At 42.5% G+C, this 21,690-nt stretch overlaps 1 long non-coding RNA gene across 1 annotated transcript in view; it reads left to right on the top strand.

Moving 5' to 3' along the window:
* Positions 1-21,690, top strand: part of LOC132649262 (uncharacterized) — a 51,140-nt gene that overhangs the window by 7,178 nt on the left and 22,272 nt on the right. The gene's annotated exons all lie outside the window — the stretch shown is intronic.

The raw sequence follows: 21,690 nt of genomic DNA, 5'->3' as shown, positions 1-21,690 counted from the left end.
GTTAAGAGGGGACTGCGGTAATGCTCAGGCACAGGAAAAACTGCGGGCTGGAGGGCAGGCGTGACGTAACGGGCCGGGCGGAATGAATTCTGAGACTGTTTTGGAAATGAGGTAGGAGAGAGAGTAGTTATAGATGTGAGGAAAACAGGTGGTGGGCTGTGTACCTATCACCTAAACTCAAGTTTTTTTTTGTTTGTTTGTTTGTTTTTGTTTTTTTGCTTTTTAATGGTGAACGCAATGTGTTTAACTGAATGAAGAGGCCCCAGTTGTTAGCCAGCAGCAGCAGGAGGAGGGCTCCTGGCAATGATGGAAGCAGTTTTGGAGGAGTCCCCAACCTTACTTAGTCCATCACCTCACTGACACTGCATGCATGAGGGAGAGGGGAGGGAACCGAGCAGAGGCCTTGACTGAGAACTGCGCAGCCTCCTCTCCTGAGTTTTGTGCAGGCGTTTTGCCGCACATCTTGGACTGACAGACTCCTGATTGGTCCTTACTCTTTTCCTCATTTGCATACAGATGCCCAGGTACTCAATGTCTCCGTAAATAAACCCTGTACCAGCCTCTCTATCGTGGGACTAACATCGAAGGAAGATTGCCCCATATCCTGTCTAGGGGTCTGTTTGTTTGTTTGTTTTTCCCCTCGGTGACCTACGATTCCTGCCCTCTGAGAGGAGCTGCTTGTGCCACTCTGGTCAGCTGTCTGCTTGCTTTCTGCAGAGCTGTTCTTAGAGCATTTGGGTGCCTTGAGGCCTGCGGAGGGCTTGGAACTATAACATTCACAATTTCCATCACTTGGCATCCCACTGCCGCTGAATGTTCCAGTCTCAGTTTTCTGCTCGAGTCGTCACTCCCTTTCCCAGTGTGGTGACCTTTAATTTCCTTTTGAATTGTTAATTGAAGTCTTCAGTTTGTCCACCCTCCCTGTCTGCCCGCTTCATTCTTGGAGGAGGGGGCAAGACAGGACCCCTGCATTGTCTCATAGCACTGCTTGGACAATGTGGACAAAGGACGCGTACATATATCTATGTGTGTCCTTCCTGTGATAATAGTTTACCATCTCTACATCTGTATTCATGTTCACATTTTTCTTCTTCCTTTTATTCTCCTTTGTTTTTTTTTTTAAGAGACAGGCTCTCACTGTCTAGCTCAGGTTAGTCTCAAGCTCAAACGTATGACTCTCCTTCTCCTCTTGAATACTGAAATTACAGGTGCACACGCCACCCCCTGCCATACTAACATCGTATCTGTAGCTACATTTTATCCTGTGTTTTGTGACCTTTTCCTGAGGAGGCACAAACAGGTGTTTCCTCGCCCCAGACAGGGCGCTAATGACAGACCGGAGAACAGAGTCAAGTCTGACTTGACCAACCAGTGAGTTTACTGGGGCTATTTACAGGAGTACGGGTGGGCCAAAGGCAGCTTGCATCGCCTCAGTGTGGGTGACAACTCGTAAAACCACATCCCTGGAGTGCCATGAGCAACTTCCAGGCAGCACGGGGCCTGAGAATCTCAACCTGAGCAATCACTTACGGCCCTTATATCCTTGGGGAGCATCCTTGTGACTCCTGTAAGTCTCAGGAGCTTCCTGAACCTTGTAGACTTTGCTTCATGAGTCTCATGAGCTTCCATCTTCCTCTGGGAAGGGGAGTTTCAATTCAGAGGACAGAGCCACACAATATACCTCCACTGGTTTCTATTTAAATAGGATAAAATTGTCAGAAATTGGGAGAAAGTTTTATAGCCTGAGTGTGAAATGGAGCTGAGTGGAGCTCATTATGTCACTCCCTTCATATAGGAACTCTGTGATGAGATTACTTGATGAGAACACTCTGAACAAATTTCAAATATCCGTAATTGTTAACTATGGTCCATGATGTGTGTACATTAGGTTTCCAAACTTATCCATCTTATAAGATTGGACCCTTCAGCCAACATTTTCCCATTCTTCTTTCTCATACTCTTTTCTTCTACCACCCTGAAAAAAAAAATCTTTGATTCTCTGCCATTTTTCGCTGCCACAATGAGGATTATTTTTAGTCTTCTCTTTTTTGTATTTTAGCCTTTCTAGATAAAGGGTAGCCATCTCTCTGCATGGGTTTTTGCTTTGCTTCTTTTTCTCCCCCATTTGTACATCCTTTCTGGGAAGTGTCTGTTGTTTCCGTTTTCATGTTCAGCATGTGCTATCCCACTGAACTGAACAGTGAGATTTCCCTAAAGATATAAATGCCTTGTCCACTGACTCACACAATTTCGCCAAATTCTACTTAACAACAGTAAGCTGCGTAAGCATAAGATAGACGTCTCGATGAGCTTTGGCAAATTCACTATTGAAACCGCATTCATCACAGTCCAGGTAGGAATATTTGCACCAGCCTCTTGAGGAGCAGTTTCTTTGGAAACAGTTTTTTTTGTTTTGTTTTGTTTTGTTTTTTAATTCTGAAGAGGCTGTTTTTCCAGTTCTCTCTTGTGGTGAGTATATTAGGTAGGGTTCTGTAGCAGAGATTGCTAGAAAGCATTCATGTACACACACACACACACACACACACACACACACACACACAGTGGCTTACAGCCTATAGAGTGACACAGGGCAGTTTAACAATGGCTGCTCCATGCTGGAGAGACCAAGAACCCTGTAGCTGCTTAGTCCTGAGGCTGGGATGATGCAGCAGTCCCAGGTCTGGTGCTGAGGGCCTGGAAGCTCCTACAGTGCCTGCCACAGGCCAGCGCACACTAGAGGGCAGAAGAAACTGAAGTCTGCTGTCACCAGGGAGTGGTGATTAGAAAGTGCAGAAAGAATACACATACCAGCGAGAAGCAAAAGCAGGCACGAGGCACTGATCAGGGGCCTCTCTGTCAGGGCCACCTACTAGAAGGCCAATGATGCTAGGAGACCGTCTTCGTTCCTCCATTAACCCTCCCTAGAAATATCTCCCCAGGCTTCCCAGGAGACTTGTCTCTCAGCTGATTCCAGATCATATCAAGCTGACAGTCAAGATTAGCCGCACACTAAATGATTTTCATATTCCTTTTAGAAAAAAGCCAGGAAAAAGAGAGCAAAGCAATTGTTTTCTATATTATCTTTTAGAAACCTTGTTAGTTTGGGTGTACGTATTAAGTCCAGTAATCATTCAGAAAAGTAGGATTCAAAGGTCATTTTTCCCCCGTTTTCAGCTGTTCAAATACCATTGGCTGAAAATGTTTTCTCTTCACTCCAGATGAACTCGCTTTGTAACTGTCAAAAACTGGCCTTTGCTGGGGACTTGTAAGATGGCTCAGTGGTTTAGAGCACTGGCAGCTCTTTCCAGCACCCACAGCAGCTGAGGTCCCAGAGGCCACACAGTAGGAAGAGAGAACCAATAATCACAAGTTGTCTTCTGACCTCCATTCTTATGCCATGGCATATCCACGTGCACGCGCGCACGCGCGCGCGCACACACACACACACACACACACACACACACACAGACACACACAAATGTAACAAAATGTAAGGAAAAACAAAAACAAAACTAATTATTTTTGGCTCTTCTATACAGTTTGGGGTTGGCTTGCACAAAGCCCCGGTTTAATCCCTAGCACCGAACAATATTAGCATTGGCCTCACTGACTTCACAAAGCAAAAGAAAATGTAAGAAGGCTACAGGGATCTCTTCAGGCTGCTGTTCATGCTGAAGGTTAAGCCAGAGAGGATGGTTTCCTAGAGTAACTCTGAAAGCCTGGCATGTTTCTCCTATTTAAAATTTCTCATCTGTTTATTTGAAAACAAAATTAGACAGATATAAGCAGAAGGATGAAAATTTAAATGTAAGACTATTCAAAAACAAGCACAAAACAAAACACAGCTCAATGTAGAGGGAAGAGAAAGAACCACGGGAAGGGACCAAGGAAAGGAGAAACCACTGCCCCTGAATGGAAAAAAAAAAATACATAAAAGTTTAGGTGAACACAGGAAGGGAAATGACAAATAAAAATCGTTTCTCTAATTTATATTTAAAAAAAAAAACTACAGAGAAGTGAAAATCTTGCTAGGTTGGCTCTGCAGCCCAGTCAGTTGGAGAGCTTGCCCAGAGCACATACAACTGAACACGCCTGTAATCCCAGCACGCAGAGGACAGAGGGAAGAGGATCCAGAGTTCAAAGTCATCCTCAGTTGCAGAGTGAATTTGAGGCTGGCCTGGCCTATATAGGATTCTGTCTCCACAAACAAACACAACCCCTCCAAATCCTGCCCAGCGTGTAGTCTAAAGGAGGGACGGGGGTGACGGGAGCACGAGCTGCTTAGATCCCTGGGGCTGGCGGCTTCTGTTGTCCCTTCGGCTCCTGCGCTAGGTCAGTCCTGAATAAGAGTCTGTTCCCCACCACAGCCTCAAATGCCTCCTAACGAACTCACGCTTTTCCTTCAGAACACGAAGAGGTCCCTCCTCCAGGCAGGCCACATAGACCTTCTTGCCTTGTTTCCCCTGCCTCTTCATGGGGGAAGCAATTAGTTCTTATTCGTCACCAAACAAACAAGCATCTGGAAGGTAGGCGTCACCTCAGGAGCCATTAATAAGCACTGCAGAGTGACTAAAGCAATGCCACATGCATGAGTGCTTCAACCTAAGGTCTATTTGAAGTGTTTTTATGCCTTAAATAATTAGCACTATTACCCTATCGTATGGGGCCAGCCTGGAGTAACACAACCACGGTCTTCCCAACGCTTCAGCCTCAGTGAGTCAGCCACTTTAAGGACTGGGTGTTGGGGTGTTAGCCCACAGGTGCCATGTCATGGATGTGACTTTTGACTCCTCTCTTCCTATTTTATCTTGATTTACGACTTCGGGGATGGTCAGTGTTTGCTCTTACAGGTCACCAAAGAAGCTGGTCACGGCACGGGGCTCCCGGTCCTCAAGGCAGTCATGTCCTGCATTCTCCCTTGTTCTGCCCCCTTGTTAGTGGTCGATTGACCTTGTTAGAAACTACGCATCAGACGTTTGGACATTAGGCTTTCATTTTCCAGGACTCCGCCTGTTTTTATGCTATTCTTGTGTGCTTTATTTATTGATTTTTTTCCTTGCTCTCCCAACCAAGAGGCTATGGTTTCTTTCTTGGGTGAGAGTGTTTTGTTTTTGTTTTGTTTTTTTTTTTCCTGCTTTATGTAAGCATTCTTCACAAGACTAGAATGCCTTGAGCCTCAGAACTGCTTTAAATGTGTGACTCTCTGAAAAAAAATATAACCTGGTAATAGACAAAAACTGTCTCTATTAGAGCCTTCGTTATGCTGTGGGGAGCCTGACTCTAGTGCCTCCTAAATTTGGGACCTATTTGTTAGAGGGAACTTTCAAAAACTGCGGTAAGGTTGATCTTGTTCCCCGTTTTTAATGTTCAGCCAGTGGCACTGAGCACATTCATACCTCTGTATGACTGTCACCACCCTCTGTTCTCTGAACGCTTTCATCTTGAAAAGCTCTTTCATCTTCCCCTTAATTCCACTTTCCCACACAACCCAGGACTGAGGACAAGCCCAGGGCCTTACATTTGTGGGGCAAATGTACTCTACCATTGAACCAAATCCTCAAACCCTAATTCTACTTCTTAATTCTACCCCTCTCTCCCCAGCTCCGAAGCCATCATTCTGCTTTCTGTTAACAGCTCTGTGGATCTGTTGATCTTCATAAACATGGGGCCATGCGGAGTTTGCATTCCTGAGAGCCGATGGAATGCTGTCCTTATAATCCGAACAGAGTTCACCCATGGAATCATCAGGCCTGTGGGAGGGTTGTTTCATGACTACTGAAGTTTCTGTCTTGAAATTTGGTGGATTTATAGTTTCATCGGTTAAGAAGACCATTTTTCCCCTAGAAGTGTTTTCTGTTTCAGTGACTGTATTGAATGTACTGCCGTCTAGCTAGGTACAGACCTTTCGTAACTTTAGTAAGCCTTCTGGCTATTTTTAGAAACTGAGAAAAACATTAGGGAGCTTGCTCTTATGTATTTGTCCAGCAAACTCAGTATTCTCCAACTCTTGCATTGGTCCAAAGATCCTGGTTCGGAAGAGATCCCTCCCCAAAGAGGGATATAAAAACTAGGCATCGGCCATGAGGTGGCACAGGCCTTTCTGTAATCCCAGCACTTGGTGGGTAAGGCTGAAGGGCCCAGCCTGAGCTACGAAGTGGGACCTGCTTACCCCACCCACCCTCAAATACAGAAGCGTGAACAGTGGCAGAGGGAGCCATGGAAGCAAGGCAGGGTCCAGCTCCAGGGAGTTGAACTGGATCAGGCTGTCACACACAGCCCTCTCCTGGGTTATTGAAAATGGCCAGCACCTCAGCAGGCGGGTGTCTTGTCTGTCCATCCTGATGATCCAGCTGTAGAGCACCCAGGCCAAGGTAACCAGGATCCAGAGAGCATTTCCCCAGTGGGCAGCGTTGACCTATCCTCTGATGCCTGCTCAGGACATTACTGGTAGATACCTATTTCCTGCTGTTTAATGTTAGAGACAAGAAGCCAGGCCGTGGTGGCGCACGCCTATAATCCTGGCAGAGGCAGAGGCAGAGGCAGGCAGAATTCTATGAGTTTGAGGCCAGCCTGCTCTACCAAAGTGAGTTCTAGGACAGCCAAGGCTACACAGAGAAACTCTGTCTTGAAAAACAAAAATAAAAATGTTAGAGTGTTAGACATACATGTAATCCCATCATTCCTTGGAAGACAGGACTGGGCTACATAGGATATTTAAGGTCATCATAGCTACATGAGACTTGTCTCAGAAAAACAGCAAAAGATGAGTGTTAAATCAGTGGATAATCCCAAACATGAGGATTGGAGTTAAAATCCTCAGGAAAGGCATGGTAGCCTCCTGTAATCCTAGTCCATGAGAGGCAGAGACAGGCCATTCAAAATTGCTTGGTGGTTAGCTCCAGGTTCAGTGAGAGACCCTGCTTCAATGCATAAAGTGAAGAGAGACACTTGAACTTTATCTTTGATCTACAAACACACACACACACACACACCATATACTCACACACCACACACACTCACACATAGGAACAAGTAGTACCAACACAAGCTTTAACTAAGGAAAATCAAGGAAAAGTGAGAGAAACTTGTAAGAGTTGCAGGGGTTCAAAGATGTAGAGAGAATCTCTTGCGTACTGAATGGAAGCACCACCTGTCAACAAAAAAGCTGATGGCCAGTTAGCTGAAGCAGGAAATAGGAGGTGAGGGATCCAGCTGAAAGAGAGGAACTCTGGGATAGAGTCAGGGGAGATTCATCCTAGACTCTGAGGAAGACAGACACTTGAAACTAAGGAGAGGTAACCAGCCATGTGGCACACAGAGACTAGAATAAACAGGTAAAATAAGTTGTGAGCTAGTCAGGGAGTGAGGCCATAAGCCTAGGCATTTATTCATAAATAATAAAATCTCAGAGTCATTATTTCAGGAACGGGGGAGCGAAAGGGATAGCCCACAGTTACATTAAGAAAAGGAAAACCCTTTTAGAGGCTTGTCTGGGAGCCTTTTAGAGGACTTCTAAATTACCTTGGACAAAGACCGAGGTACTTTCTGTTGAGACTGGTTATTCTCTGAGCATATCATGGGTTGAGTCAATAGGAGGTTTTCATCGTCTATGCATGTCCTTGTGACCCCCCTGAGCAGATGGTCTACACAGGATGTTCAGGAACTGCTCACCCAGCAGTGGCTGGACGACGTTCCTTTCTGCCTATCTCTGGCTTCTGACTTGACATCTGTTCATCTGGCTTCTGAACTTGACATCTGGGTTCACCTGGACAGTGTTGCTACTCTCCAGCCTTGCAGATGTTGCCGGCCCCACGCCCTGCAAGGCCCACGAAGTAGCAAGCAAAGGCCTCCATTGTCTCTCCTCCGTGGAATGAGGACGAGTCAGGACCAGAGGATGGGATATTGACAACCGCAAAAACTGAGCAAAACTTTCGTGTTCAGAGTTTTTATTACAGGGGCTCCATTCTGTGGGCCTGATTTATTTCCACATGTGATCTCACTCCCGGCCTTTTTCCCTCTGGGAATACCTAACCCTCCCATTGTATGCCACACAGTTACTCTTTTTGGTGTGGCCAGCCCCGTACCCTAGGTCACACTGTTCCCATCCCACCAACCAAAACCAACAGTGCCAACAGTACAAATGTGCCAACTTTGCCATTATTTAATTAATTCCAGGACATTTCCTAACCCTCAGAAAAACTTCAGTTGTGTTGGTTCACTTCTTGTTTTCTTTTGGTGACGGGGCCACATATAGCCCAGGTTGGCCTGGAATCCCCTACACAGCTGAGGATGATCCTCCTACCTCCATCTCGTGGATGTTGGGATTTCAGGTATCAAGGAATCAAACCCAGGGCTTCACAAAAGCTATGCAAGCCGCTACCAAGTACATTCCCAGTACACACACACACACACACACACACACACACACACTTCATTAGCTGCTGAGCATTTGTCTTCACTGTGCAGTTATTATAGAAGCTTCTATACACACTTAGGTTTCTGCATGGCTGAAAGGCTCCCTTCCACATTCTCTGTCTTACGTCTTATGTTTTAAGATGGATGGCTGCATTTATTTGGTTTTCCTCTCCAATCGGCCTCATCAGTACCCCCATTCCATGTTATGTGGAGGTAAGAGCAGGTATCATGTTGGGTTCCCAACCTCAGAGCAGCTTTTGCTCTCTCTGTATATGATAATTCTGCCACGGGGTTTCCTTGCAGCTGGTATTAGCAGATCCCAGGGGTTCTCACCTACTAGCTGTTGAATGCCATTGTCAGAAAAAGAGGTTGTGATTTGCTGAGTTCCTTTTCTGGATCTGGAGAGGGGAATGTGTGGGCATTGTCCTTCCTATGCTACTGTTCCCAGATGATTTTCGTTACTGACATAAACCCTGCTTCCTCATGGTGTATAAAATGCAGTTGCATCTTGCTGGATTTGGGGTACAAATCTTTTGGGAGGACTTTGCACTCATACTCCTAGGAAATACATAGTTCCTTTAACAGCGAGATCTGTCAGTTTAGGACTAGTGTAATTCTGGTCTCAACAAGATCCAGGAAGTATCTCCATCTAATTTTCCAGGAACACTGTCAGGCTGGTGTTGTTCCACTAGGGAAGCACCCACACCTCTCCCTCTCTGTGGGTAGTTGTTACTAACCCTAGTTATGATTGTTTTTGCCTGATCTTCCCACCTGTTAGAAACATATTTGGGTTTTATACTGCTTGTCAGTTTTAGTAGTTTCTGCCTTTCTAGTCATTTGTTAATTTTATCTAGACATGTAATTATCCATGGAGTTTCTTTTGTATCTCTAAGATATGTAGTGATATACTCTTTTTCTTTCAGAATTAGTAACATTAATCCATGCTATATTTTTATTTTGATCAGTCTGCCAAAAAACCTCTTAGCTCTATTTTTTTTTCTTTATTGTTTTTCTGCTTTCATTATTTTATACTTTTATTGTTACGCCTTTTTCCTTCTCCTGGCTGGGGATTAGTGTAGTTTTTTGTTTGTTTGTTTGTTTGTTTGTTTGTTTGTTTTAGAAAAGTCTTTTTAAGAAGCAACCATGAAGAGGAGGGTGGAAAGGGGCTGTTTTTGTTTATTTTACTTATATTTATCAAATTTAGGGTTTTTTTGTTTTGTTTTGTTTTTTGTTTGTTTGTTCGTTTGTTTGAAGACAGAGGCTCAGGTAACCCAAGCTGGCCTCAAATTCAACATATAGTCAAGCCTTGAACCTAATTTTCCTGCTTCTGCCTCCCAAGTACAGCAATTGCTGGCTTGCATTTCATTCCTAGTTTTGTGAGGTGCTGGGGCTTGAACCCAGGGCCTCTTGTATCCTGGACAAGCATGCTACCAACTAGACTATGTTCACAGCCTATTGTGTATCTATTTTAAATGCAGGCATTTGCAACTATAAGTTTCCTTTTAAACATCTTTCCTCTAAGATAGCACCATAAGATGCACCTCATAAAATGTCATTTTAATTTATCTTAAAGAATTACCTCATTTCCTTTATAATTTTTAGAACATAGATTATTTTGGGATCATGCTACTTAACATTTGTATAGTTTAAACTTACCAAATTCCTTCTGCTACCGATCACTAATTTCACTGTATCGTTGTAGAAGAACACACTTTGATAATTTCAATACTCTTCATTTATTGAGATTCATTTATGGTGTAATACTATTTACAGGGATAAACTTATCTGCACTTGATAAGAATGTATATTCTGTTGTTATTGGGTGGAGTATTATATTAACACCTGTTAGATCTGGCGTTTAAAGTCATTCGAATCATCTGTATAATAACTGACCTCCTGTCTCTTTGTTTTGTCCATTGATTAAGGTAGGCTGGGACTGAGGGTGGGGCTCAGAAGGGAAACTCTTTTCTAACTTGTCACAGGCCATGAGGTTCAGCTTCTGGCACCACAGCTTAATGAGTTAATGAATGTGAAAGTGGACTGTCGAGGTCTCCAGCTGCTAACCTGGGAATGTCTATTTCTTCTTCCCGCTCCGCAAGCTTCCGCTTCAGCTTTTTGTATCTCTTGTTAGATGCATACATGTTCATAATTACCACAGTTTTGACACCTTGATCCTTTTATCTCTATCCCGAAACAAGCTTTTAATTACAGTTTACTCTATCTGAAAGTAGCCTCTCTGATGCTGTTTTCTTTCATTTATTGTTTGCCTCATAAGTTTTTCATCCTTTTAGTTGCGGCCTATTTATACCTTTGAATCTAAACATTATGCTTTCATTTTCATATGTTTTTGCCAAATCTCTGCATTTCATTGAAGTATTTCTAAACTTACATCCAATGTAACTTCTAGTATGGTCAGACTGAGATATGCTGATTTCCATCATATATATATATATATATGTTTTGCGTGCTTTTTGTTCCTCTATTTCTTCTTTTATACTTTTCTTTTGTGTTAATTTCTCATCATTTCTACCTACATATTTTAGTTATTTCCTAGTTATTTCCCTGAAGATTGCTGTTCTCTTAATTTATGATACTATCATAGAGATGACTCAGCAGCTAAGTACACTCACTGCTCTTCCAGAGGTCCTGAGTTCAATTCCTAGCAAACACAGGGTGGCTCAAAACCACGTGTGATAGGATTTGATTTCCTCTTCTGGTGTGCATGAAGACAGAACACTAATATATATATTAAAGAAATTTTAAAAAATCATTCCAATTAAATTACAATAGTATATAAAAACTTTATTCTTGCTCCACTGTTCTTGCTCTCCTATTCTATTGTTTTCATGTACATTACATCTTTATCTGTTATATGCATCTCAATACTACAAATGTGTATATATGCATATATAATGTGTAATATACATATCTAATATATGTGTGTATATATATATATATATATATATATATAATTTCTCAGTGGGGTAACCTTTAAATAAAAGGAAAGGAAAATAGTTACAAAAATATCTTTACTATACTGATTTTTACTGTATAACAGTCATATTATCCATGTAGTTCTCTTTGCTGGTCTTTTGTTCTTTGTTGTATTGTGTTTGAGCTACTGCCAGCTATCACTTTGAGTAACCCTAGAAGGTTCTCAATTTCCAAATGATTTCTTAAGTGTTTTGTTTTGCTTTGTTTTGTTTTGGACAGGCTTTCTCTGTGTAGCCTTGGTTGTCCTGGACTCATTTTGTAGACCAGGCTGGCCTCACACTCACAGAGTCTGCCACTGCCTCCCTGAGTGCTGGGATTACAGGCATGCACCACCATGCCTGGCTATTTCTTAAGTTTTTATTACATTTATTTGTTTATTGTAGGGTGTGTGCTGTGGGGTGTGTGCAGGGAGGTCAGACAACAACTTGTGGGATTTGGTTCTTTTCCCTCTACCTCGTGGGTCTGGAGATAAAGCTCAGGTTGCCAAGCCTGGTGACAAGCATCTTTACCTCAACCATATTGACAGTTCCAGAATTATTTTTTTGTAGACAAGTTCCGCTAGTGATATGCCTCTCACTTTCTAGGGAGTATGCCAATCGCTTTCATTTCTAATGATAGCTTTGCTGGGTATAGAATTCTTATTTTGATAGCTATTTTTCTTTCAGCATTTTAAATATGACATGAAAGATCTGAGAATTACTTGTCCACAAGGAAGGCCACTTCTCTTTTGGTACTTTTAAATTTCTCTCTTTGACTTCAATGTGCAACAGTTTGAGTATGGTGTGTTCATATGAGAATCTCTTTGAGTTTATCCTACATAGCACTTTTTAAACTTCACATATAAAAGTTTTGTGTTAAATTTGCAGACTTTTTATCAATTACCTTTTCACTTATTCTTTCTTCTGTTCCCTCTGATGCTCACATTCACGTGTAGTTATAGTTGATGTCCCAAGTCTCTGGGGGGTCTGATCATTTTCCTTCATTGATTGGTTAATGGAATTTTCGATTTTAGAATGGCTGTTCAGATACCTGCTGTATGTTTCCTATCTCTTTATTGATGTTTTATATTTTGTTTAACAACAATCTCAGCCTTTTATTTAGTTCTTAGACATGATGTTTTTCCTCTAAAACATTTTTTCTTTATGGCAGCCATCTCTCTTATATAGCCATGACTGGCCTGGAGCTGACCTTGTAGATGAATGGCCTTGAACTCACAGAACTCCACTTGTCTCTGCCTTCTTGGTACTGAAATTAAAGGTATGCAATTCTATGCCCAGCATCCTCAAACAATTTTTAAATATTGAAACTTTACTATATAAATAATTTATAATTAATTGTGTGCAGGTAGAATAGCCGTTTTGAAGCTGTGGAGCCTCGTGCTAGATTTTATACTTTCAATATTGAATATATTTTTATGCACTTATATACCACCAAAAATGAAAAAAATCATGACAGAATTAGAACTACCTTCCTGTCATATATATGGTCACAATGAGAAAAAATAATTAATATTTTTGTCATGCAGTGATTGTATTCTGTCAAGTGCATATTTTTTGTTCTGTCTGGCCACTGTAGTCCCTCTTCATTTGTTACCTTTGTCAACTAAAGTTTAGAAAGATTTCCTTAAGCACCTGGAACCACTAATTCTCCTAGTCTCTACAGGCTGTGACATGCCTTCAACACTCGGCCTGTTCTTCTTGCTTGTGCAAATCTGGTCATACTGAGAGGCAAGGGCCATCTTGGGTTTTTCCTAAGCTTGTGCCCATCCTTCTAGAGTCCCAGAAATTTTCAGATCTCCACTGACATCTCATTCTCTAGCTTTTCCTCTTTGAGTTTTTTTGGTCACCTTGCTCTCTCTCCAACTGTTGTCATTCTTCAGGCAGCCTCAGTATTAAACAGCAGCCACTAGCTACTTCACTAAAGGTTAGGAAGGCTTTCCATTTGGCATTTGAGTCAAATACAAACAAGCCCCCTGAGGCCAAATGTCATAGAGGTCACATAATGACTGTTATCTAGGAATGTACCTTGGAGGGACCCTAATCTGTTTGTCCTATAGGAGCTTCTTGTGATACTTTCACTGAGAATATAGGGTTTTCATTTTCAAGGTGACCATAGAGAACAGCAAAAAGTAATGGTATGAAGCAAATTAAAACACCTTAAGGTTTACTGTTTCAGCTCAAAGTTTTAAGCAGTTTTTTCTTAAAACAAATGTTCGCTAGTTCACAGTTCCTTGGTTACTTCACTTCACAGAGTTCTTAAAATGTTGACTTGGCATGACTGATCATTACAGAGGCGAGCCTCCAAAGCGCATTCCTTCACCATCTCAACCCATGTCACTCTCTTATAAATGTGTAGTCAACTTGTCTCCAAACTTCCCACAGAGGCTTTTCTTCATAGTTCCGACTCTCCTCCCCATCAGGATCCTCATAACTTCACCCTTGTTGACAGCATCTCATCTTGTCACCTATTGCTCTCAGTTCCCTCACTGTATAGCCACTCTGTCTTTTGCATTCCTTAAATACATCTGTGGTCATTTGAATGTAATCAGCCCCCATAGGCCTATAGAGGGTGGCACTAGTAGGAGGTGTGGCCTTGTTGGAGGAAGTGTGTCACTGTGAGGGTGGGCTTTGAGGTCTCATATGGTCAAGCTACGCCCAGTGTGGCTCACAGTCTCTTGTGAATCAAGAAGTAGACTTCTCAGCTCCTTCCCTAGCTGAGAAGCAAGCATGGCATGCTTCTTGCCATGATGACAATGGACTAAACCTCTGAAACTGTAAGCCAGCCCCAATGAAATGTTGTCCCTTATCAGAGTTGCCACGGTCATGATGTCTCTTCACAGCAATAGAAACCCCAACTGCGACAACATCTCAGTCACAGCTGACAGTCACCAACTCAGAGAGAAAAATGTTCCCAGCCTCTCCATTCCATTACCCTGAATTGTACAGTTATTGTTCTAATTTAGCCCTGAAGTGACTGACCACAAACTAAACGTGAGTGTAGGGTAGAAAACAAGATTTAAGTGTGTTGATTTGGTGACATGTTTCTTCCAACAAGGCTAAAACTCCCTATACTCCTTCCAAACAGGATAATAACTAGGGACCAGCTGTCCAAATACGTGAGCCTATAGGGGACATTTCTCATTCAAACCACCACATAGGTACTAGAGAGTTCAATGGTGCCAGGGGAGGCAACAGGAAGTTCAAAGTTAATGGGGCACTCACTAAGCAGGAGGAAAGCAAGACAGGCAGGACCTCATCTTTCTTTCATTGGCATAGTGTAGTCGTTCATTGTTGAGTGAACTGAAAGCCAGTTCGCTTTGCAGACAACTAAAAGAGACTCATACCAGTTCGTAATGACTGGAACTCTATGACTGATTATGAAACGTCAACCAAAGCTTCTCAAATCTGTGTTTTCACTGGTAAAATGAAGTTAATAAAACTTTGAAGATAATGGCTAAAAGTGCTTGTCCCCAGTCCTGGTCACCTGAGTTTAATCCCTGGGGCCTACAAGGTGGAAGGAGGGACCAACTTCCAAAGGTTTTCTAAACACACACACACATATACACACACACAAACTTAAATGTAGTTTAAAAATAAAGTCTCATAAGAAAACTTTGAGGAATGATTATATTTTACAATTACTCTATATGGCTGGTTATAGTCTTTATTAACTGTGTCCAGTGTATATTCTCAATATTTTTCATTTCTAGCCTCTTAAGACCTCTGTGAACTTTAGGAGCACATTTTATGCATTATCTAAAACAAAGGGTAATTTCCTTCCCTTTATATTTAAAATTTTTATAATAGGAAATTCTAAGGAATCCCTGTCCTGTTAGTAAGGAAACCATAACAACAGAAAAGAATGTGAACTGTAAGAAGCCAGAGAAGGCGTCTACAGTAGGTTGGTGGTATGTTGGGCCCTTAGTTCCCAGAGTGGTTACAGTCAAAGCCTTGGGCCTCTTCGCCCATCAGCCCTGCTCTCCCCATCCACTCTGCCAGCTCTGGCACTTTAACAGGCGAGGCTCAGCCACCTGTCTCTTGCATTCCAAGAATTTAGTGAAAGACAGCAAATGACTTACTCAGTGTGATCACATTTGGAATAGGGACCCTTCCATCCCCGTGTCCTCTTTCTGGGCCCTGACATGAGGTTTATTTAGGTTTAAGTAGAGGGCAAGAGGTATATATAGTAAGCAGTCCTGGTCAAGGAGTGGACCTCAGCCCCAGTCTCCTCTGCACGGTGGGCTGAGGACAGTGTGGGGACAGCGTGAAACCTCTTTCAGGAGACAAGGTCCTTCCGGCAGACACCAAGCTTCAGTCCCCCCCACACACACACACACCAGCATGAGACTCCTGATTAAATCTCCAAATTCATTGGGTTCATGGTCTCAACAGTCTGATAACCAATGGCAGGGGCCCTGTTTCTCTGTTTAGAGTGTTGTCGGTCCTGCCTAGGGTTGTTGCCCCTCAGGGTGCGAAGCTATCATTTACCCAAGTGCTAAACTCCTCTCAGAGAAAACAGACCAAATCTGAGTTAATATAAAAAACGCTCCCACCTTCTCTAGACACTCTAAGCTTTCTTCCTCTCAATGGCACTACTTGCAGAGCTGAAGTCTGCAATGGTGTCCATCCCTGCCTGGCGGCCTAGGTAAGAACTCTGAGGTGTGGCCCGCTGACTCACTGTGTGCTGGCTCCCCTCTCCAGGAACTGAGCCACGTGTACATCCTAAGAGCCAGATGTCAAATGTCAATGTTTTCTTAGGGGAGAAACAACTCCCTGGATGATGAAGACTTAGTAGCAATCTTCCCTGGATGGTTAACACTTAGTAGCAATCTGAATGTACTTCACAGTCCCTGCTCTGCTCTTCAGCTTGCGGTGGGGAATATTTGCTGTAGCAGCGACCTTGGAAGAGCAGCAGGTGATCGCTGCCTGCCTGAGTGGCACTCTTAAACCTCCCCAGGATTGCAGCCGGCAGCTTCCACTCAAGTGTGCTCTTTTGCAAGCAGGGAACAGCTTGCCTATGTGAAAAGATAGCAAATCCAGGAACCGCCTGGCAGTGTTGGCGTGGAAATGCTTTACACAGAGCCATAAGCCTCACCCCACCCAGCTTTTATCATTAACAAAAAAAGAGGGCAAAAGTAGCCCTGTCCTCTCCTTGTACAAGACGGCTCACCCACTTACTTCCTACTGGCCATGTCTGCCCTCACCCACCAAGCTGAGAGACAATAGCAAAAGTGCGTGATTGGCTGACAACTGCATGGTGCTGAGGGGTCAGAGGAGGCTGGTTCCTCTCAAGGAGGTTCGCTTGGATGAGAGGAAAGAACATGTCTGCCCTGTGGCCACAGCATTCTCTTTGGCGGATTCACTACATCATTTACAGCTCTGTTACCAAATCAGATTGTTGGCCCTACAGAAAGAAACCAGTCCATAGAAGCTGCTTTCTAACTCTGGCCTCTCCTTGACCCAGCCTGTTGAGACGTGATAGACAACAAAAAGTGTTTCTCTTCCAAGCACACAGTATGGCATTGACATCTCCATAACTTGATATAGTTACCTGTTGGGGGAGTAATAAGAATACTGCAGATATAAACTGGGTAAGTTTTTAATATACAGCACATTATGATTAATTATGATTACCCACGGAACATTCAGTTAGCAGAAATTACTCATCAATACAGTGTATACTCTTGAACCAAATCTCTTGTTTTGTCCACCTTCATTTCTTGGTAATTTTCCTGTTTCTCCAGGTTCAATTCTTTTTTTTTTTTTTTTTTTAGGCTTATTGTAAAGGTGGCATCAGTATCTACGGGTTGCAAATTACAGATTTCCTTTCTTTTTTATGTTTGAGTAATACTCCACTGTGAACACAGGCCTCTTTGCCCAACTTCCACAATTCTGTCAAGAGAAACTGTTTCTTAATGTGGGTGAAGATATATAATAGTAATAATAATAATAGTTTAATTCTGTACAATAAAAGAATTTTAAAGATTGTATAAAATATATTTAAACATTTGCCAACCTGTTCATTAAATCAGTATGGAGTTCATTAAATCAAAGAATACAAGGGCCAATGAGAAATCATTCCTGCCTTCTAAAAATTTATAATGTAGAGAATTTTTAGTTTGAATTGAGTGATAAAAGCTTTTTTGGGGGGAAAACAATAAACTGAGGTCAAATGAAATTCAGTTATTTTCACACAGTTCTACAAGAAGCTCCTTCCCCAATATATGAAATTTCATTCAGAGGAGTTGGTGTGTGCCTGCAATCCTAGAACGCTGAGACTAAAGGAGAATCATGAGTTTCAAGGCCAGCCTAGGCTACATAACAAAGTCATGGCCAGCCTGAGCTATGTCTTGTCTCAGCAAAGGGAAAAAGGATGGTTAGTGGAGCTCTTGCCTAGCACCCACAATGCATTGGGTGTGAACACCAGCACTACCAAAACCATGCTCTACAAATGAAATATCAGACTTCTTTCTCTTGGTGTTATAAATGAACAACAAATAAGCACCCTGAAGCTTTATTTCTGGTTTGTCCTAGCATATATGTAATTTCACATATAATGTAATTCTAGGCACTTTAAAGAGGGGACTCTAAGTAGATATTTTCTACAGGAACATAGATCTTTGGGCTGGAGAGAAGGGTCCATGGTCAAGAGCACTTCCTCTTCTTCCAGAGCTTGCACCCATAGAACTTCATGATTACCTGATCTTCTGTGACGTGGACGGTATTTGTAGGTGAAATATGGTGAACCGCATGGCTTCTTGCTGTGCTTGGATATGGAATGCTCGAAAAGCCTTGCTCCCCAAAGCGGTGCTTTGGGGTGTGGTAGTAATTTTAAGAGGTGAGGTACGGCCTGGTGTGAAGTCTCAGGCCATCAGGATCGTGTTCTAAAGGGCGGACCGTGGGACTTCAGCCTCTTCCGCTCTGTTATGTTTGGACCTTAGATGAAGTATCCATCACCATCTGCTTACTTCTGTGATGTAGTGCCTCACCACAGACCCCAAAACAACAATGCCAACCAACCATGTGGACCGCAACCTCTCAAACTGTGAGCCAAAGCAAACCTTTGTCTTCTAAAGTCTGTTGCCTCAGGCATTTGCGATAGCTATGGAAAACTCTCAAGCTCCTCTTGGCCTGCCCCTTCAGTGGCTTCCAATTTTGAGCTCCCAAATTTGCCATGATCCTAGCAAAATCATGGGGCGCTTTTTTCTGGGCTCCTGGTAACACTGGGGAAGGTATTGCAGTCGTTGTTATTCCTGCTCAAACAAATGAATTCTGTACATTTTTATGAGTCTGAATGCACAATGAAGATTTTATAAGTTAAAATCCATGATGCATTTTTTCCCCACAGCCCCTTCCTCTCATGACACTACCCAAGTTCTGAGACATGTGGCTGAAGAATCATCAAGAGAGGTGATTAGGAGAGGTGGACCCAGCCTGCCAATGGGCAGAGATGTCGGCATCTCTTAGGACCTTACTCCCTCTTTGGCTGGGGTACCTTGAGGCATCTGTATTCACCACTAGCTCCAGAGCAGTCCTCAGAACGTTCTGGAGGTTTTCAACACTGACAGCAAAGATGCCACTAATGTCTTTTTCAAGCTATAAACGATTTAAAGCAAACTATTGGTCTCTCTTATCAGTTCTCTGAAAGGAGTTAGCTAGGAAACGACTGGTAATGATGCCTCTTCTTGTTTGCAGGCTCGGGCTCGGATGAAGTGCTCTTTATCACCTGCACTAGGCAGGCGCTGCATTAGAAAGTGGGGAAGGAAGAGGTCACGTGTTTACTTGGTCCTCCTGGGGTTGCCACAAGAGTCTTATTGTGCCCCATATTGTATTGCTCATTCAGACTGGGCTTCCTGAATCAATGTATATAAAACAGAAGCACTTAGTTAGAGGCAGTTAGGAATATTTTCTTATGTGATTGTATACTTAAAGCTAAACACTGGATACCATCAATACTTCATGGTATGCAATAACATTTGGTAATAAGCTTGTGGCTTAAGGTGGAAATAAAATCATGAGTTTAACTTAAAGAGGGCATTTTTTCCAGCTTCTGTAGATTTAGCTAAGCCCAGGGGAATAGCAACCATGGTATTATATTTTAAGTCGCAATACTGAACCTTGAGTTATAAATATCGATGCTACTTTTCAAACAGGTTTTTACTATTTTTTTTTTTTGGCCATGGTTTTTATTGCCCCAACCTTATCACATGTTAGAATACACCTACAATTTTATAAGGAAAGTGACTGTCACAACAGTCTGGATAATTTCTAGGTGACCATGAAGCAAATATTCTCAGGGAGCAAAGGAAAGATACACACTTAGAGAGACCAAAAAGTATTTTCTTAACTAGGGAGGTTAGAAAACTGAGTCCGCTCCTGGAGTAAATCAATATCTGAGGCTCACAAATGGAACTGGCCACACACGAGTGGGGTTTTGGAGGTACAGACAGAAGGCCACACAGAGAACGCTGCCCCTGTGAGGGAACCGAGGATCTTCACGTCCTGGGAGGGATTGAATGAGGCTGGTAGTGGTAAAAGAAAGAATGAGGCAGAAGGAAGGAGTTAGGAATTCAGATGGTATTCTGCAAACTGTGAGAAGCCCTGATCAATTTTTGGCAACTTTAGCCCTTAGTCTCTATGAGGATTGATGCCAGGGTCCCATGGCTACTAAAACGCACTTTTCCACATACTTCATCTCTGATTGCTTATGATACGTAATACTACACAAATGTTATGTAAAGAGCTGTTACGCCTGTATTGTTGAGTAAGTAGTCATCCTGAGTTCACAGGAAAATGATTATATGTTTTGTAGAAAAACAAAATGGTTTGGGGATTTGCACATGCTGGGATTCTTCGATTCATGGCAGTAGAAACATGGAGAATAAGTGTTGAGTGTCTGTGGGGAGGGGTTCTAGTCTCTCTTTTTTTTTTTCTTGTAGGCTCCATCCTATGTGGCAAGAATTTGGATATGATTGACTTTGAATTTTACATCTAAATACAGGAGCTAATTCAGCTTCCCTTCATGCCTCCATGAACATGTTAATGTTAATGAGGTCTAAAGGTGAAGTAGAGGGAGGTAGGCTTCTGTCAAGGCCCTGTGAAGTGTTGCTTTGTAGTCTGGCATGGGCTTGCAGCTTTCAGAAGGCTGAAGACATGGGTGACCTAGGTGAGGAGGGTCATCAGGATGTCTGCTTTATCCTTACTGTTGAAAGTTTAAGAAATGAGGATGAATTAAATATGAATAATTTATTTTCTTTTATTTCTATGTGGAATTGAATATGCATATTTTTTCTTTTATTGAAAATGGATTTTTTTTTCACCTAATATATACTGATCTTGGGTTCTCCTCCCTCTATGCCTCCCAGCTCCTCTCTTCCTACCCTTCTATCTAATCTGGATTTGCCACCTTTCTGTCTGTAATTAGAAAATGAATAGGCTTCTAAGAGATAATAGTAAGATAAAATATGATAAAACAAAAATAAACACTGGAAGAGGACAAAACAAACAGGAGGAAAAGAGCCCAAGAAAACACAAAAAAATAGATACGGGTACAGAGACCTACTGGTTCACACACTCAGGAATCCTATACAGACACAAAGCTGGAAATCATAATGTGCCTGTAGGGTAAAAAAAAAAAATAGAAAAATAAAATAAAAAGATAAGATAAGAAAGGAGAGAAAGGAAGGAAGGAAGGAAGGAAGAAAGAAAGAAAGAAAGAAAGAAAGAAAGAAAGAAAAAAAGAAAGAAGAAGAAGGAAGCAAAGAAGGAGAAGGAAGGAAAGAAGGAAGGGAGGGAGGGAGGGAGGGAGGGAGGGACGGAGGGTCCTGGCACAATAGTATGAGATAAGAAACTTCCAAAGAAGCCATTGAGTTCATTTTCTGTTGGCCTTCTACTGCTGTTTATTCAGTCTACTTTAAGAGTAGTTACTTTCCCTAGTAAGACTCGTATGGAGAAAACTGAATCTTCATTTGCAAGCTGTTATCAATTGGAGATAGCTTTTGGGTTAGGGATGGGGGCATGTGTCCATTTCTCCTTTCAGCTCTAGGACCCCATCTGGTACAGGCCCTTGCAGGCCCTGTGCACACTGCCTTAGTCTCTGTGAGTTCGTAAGTGCATTGGTCCTGTTATGTTTAGAAGGCCTCTTTCCTTGGTTTTATCCTTGGTCCCTGGCTATCTAGTCTCGGGTCCTTGGTTACCCAAGTAGTGTCAGGTATGGATTCCATCTCATGGAGTGTGTCTTAAGTCAATTAAGATTTGGTTGATCACGCCCACAAGCTTTGTA

The sequence above is a fragment of the Meriones unguiculatus genome, chromosome 19 (genome assembly GCF_030254825.1).
Source record: "Meriones unguiculatus strain TT.TT164.6M chromosome 19, Bangor_MerUng_6.1, whole genome shotgun sequence".
Lineage (NCBI taxonomy): Eukaryota > Metazoa > Chordata > Mammalia > Rodentia > Muridae > Meriones > Meriones unguiculatus.
The sequence above is the reverse complement of the archived record's forward strand: the minus strand, read 5'-3'. Positions and strand labels throughout refer to the sequence as shown.